This window comes from Thermobia domestica, chromosome 12 (genome assembly GCF_964235325.1).
Source record: "Thermobia domestica chromosome 12, izTheDome1.hap1.1, whole genome shotgun sequence".
Classification (NCBI taxonomy): domain Eukaryota; kingdom Metazoa; phylum Arthropoda; class Insecta; order Zygentoma; family Lepismatidae; genus Thermobia; species Thermobia domestica.
Genome location: NC_137465.1, coordinates 108,157,385 through 108,159,989, shown reverse-complemented (window position 1 = coordinate 108,159,989; position 2,605 = coordinate 108,157,385).

Below are 2,605 nucleotides of genomic sequence, written 5' to 3'. Positions count from 1 at the left end.
TAAATTAATAAACATAGCATGCAACAAGTATAAGTTACCACGCAAGTAAAATCCTAGGAGTGATCATGAACTACTCCGCCAGCGTTTGGGTACACAGATTATTAGAGAACAATACGCTGAAACCAAAAGTAGAAAGACTCCAAAGGAATATTATAAGACTAAGTGGAGCATTTGGCATAATGACTGTTTTGTTGGAGTTAAAACCAATGAATCTAATAATAACAATTCAACAAGCAGCAACTTACTGGTTTAAACAGGAAAATAAAAACAGAGTGTAGATTTTACTAGTCAGGCAAATCGACAATATAGAAGATATTGAAAATATCTTCTATGTATGGCAATATATAGCAAATGGATATATGGCAAAGAGATTGGAACAGATCGAAAAAGCAAGGAGAACATATAACTTAATCCCGGGCAATAAGAGAAGCTTAAAGTGAACCAACTTGGATCCATGTGCTGCCCATGTCCATTTCCTTACAGGACATGATCCATATGGACAATAATTTCATAGATTTGAGATCAAAGCTCACAGAGCATGCGAATGTGGAGAGTACGACACTCCCAAGCATCATATGCTGTGATGTTCACTAGATGAAGATCGATCAAATGATAGGAACAGCATATGGGCAAATAAAATTGCGGCAGAACATTCCGAACGTTGTAAAAAAAAATGATCAAAGTTAATAATACAGTAAGAATAAACTAATAAGGATCACTGAGTTAAGAAACTTGTACATAATTTCGAATGTGTGGTCGTGTGAGTGTGTCTTTCTTCTCAGACTGGAAGACTTCTCCGGAAGATGCTAGTATTCTATGTATCCTGAAAGGAAACGAGAGCGCGAATGCGAGTTCGATGCATCCTGACATCAAACCGTATAGGAACTCCAGCGAACCGGGCGGGAGTATTGCCAATCGGTGGCGAGAAATCGTGAATAACTTCAATATATAATACCGTGAATATATTGAAGTCAATCGTGAATATATTCAATAACACACCTAGGTTCTCATGGAATATAATGTAATATGATACAAACAGGCTAATTCGGAAAAATGGTAATACTGTGGCCTTCTCGCGACTAGGTTGCGTACGCGCCGCTACCAGTCCCAATGTATATGCCAGTAGGGCAAACTGATCAGGGCCCGCACTAAGATTCCGAGTAGGTCCAGGGTTTCAGACAGTTACACTGAGGACTGTACAAGCATGTAAATAGCTAAGGACCACTGAATAAATACATTTAGCATGGGTTCAAGAAAGAAACAACAAAGTGTACACTTAGTGAAATAAGTGCAAATAAGTGTGGAGTAGTGTGGGTAGTGAAGTTCATATTTAAGTGCTAAAATGTGTACTCACACACGGGAGTGTGAAAGTGTATATGTTTTAATATCAGTGTTGCAACAGTGTTAAATAGTGTCTAAGTGAAATATGTAGTATCATAGTCAAATGGTAAATGTCATTATTCACAAATGTATAAACCACACAGGAGAGAGCCAAACTAAAGTAACAGGTGAAAGTCATGTCATACAGGTGAAGCCTGAACCCAATGCAACCAGAGAAAAGGATGATACAAATTATTTGAGGAGGATAAGTAGGAAACACAAAAAGCAAAAAATAATGAAAACAGTGGAAGACTTTAGTCAATCCTAACTTGAGTCAAAAAAAGAATAGAATAGGTTCAGTTAGTTAGATTTGGATATTAATCACTAGTTAGTTAGTCAAAATTACAATTATTTAGCTAGAATTTGTTGATATTTCAAAGTTTATTTTGGATTTATTAAATGTTTTGTGACGTGGTTTCGTCGACCGAAACACAATCCCTCGACCTTGTTGTTCTTATCCTTGTCTTTGTCGTTGTCAATAAGATAAAACAAAGTGAATGATGAAAAGTAAAGGAAAAATAAGAATTGCAATGATAATAGTTCTATTTTGGTTAAACTTTCGGATGCCGAAACTGAAAGGTCGCGATCCGAATAATATAAAAAATAAATAAATAAATAAATAAAATCTAATATTGGATTTGGACTCCCCTAAAATAAATTCCTGCGTAGGTCCCGATTTTTTATCCACAAATTCAGCTTTCATAATCTGTTTTTTAATTCGCATTCCTAAAATCACTCCCACACCGGTCTGTACCCTTTCTTGATTACCTAAATAGAAAATTTTATAGTTTCGCTTCGAACTTCTTCACTACCTTCCTGTCTAATCTCGTATATTGCTACCCGATTTAAAATATCATATTTCATCTTTTTTTTAAATTATTTTATAATTTTATAATTTCTCAGCCTGTATTATGACGCACACATTTAAAATTCCTATTCTCAGTCTTTTACCCTGATTTGTTCTATATTTGGTTTTGTCCAGTCTTTATCAAGTCATCACCATCCCGGAAATACAAATAAGAAGATATCTTAACTCTAAAATATTTTGCACAGGAAATACTATTGTATACATGTAAAAGAATCTTTCCGTTTAAAGCAAACTAGAAAAAAATATTGTGGTAATTCCCTGTTGCTTTCCACATCGCATCATTACTCCCATTAAATTCACTCTCGCCACGCCTAGAATTAACTTAAAATTGCCCTTATCGATTCCTATGGTCTTCAC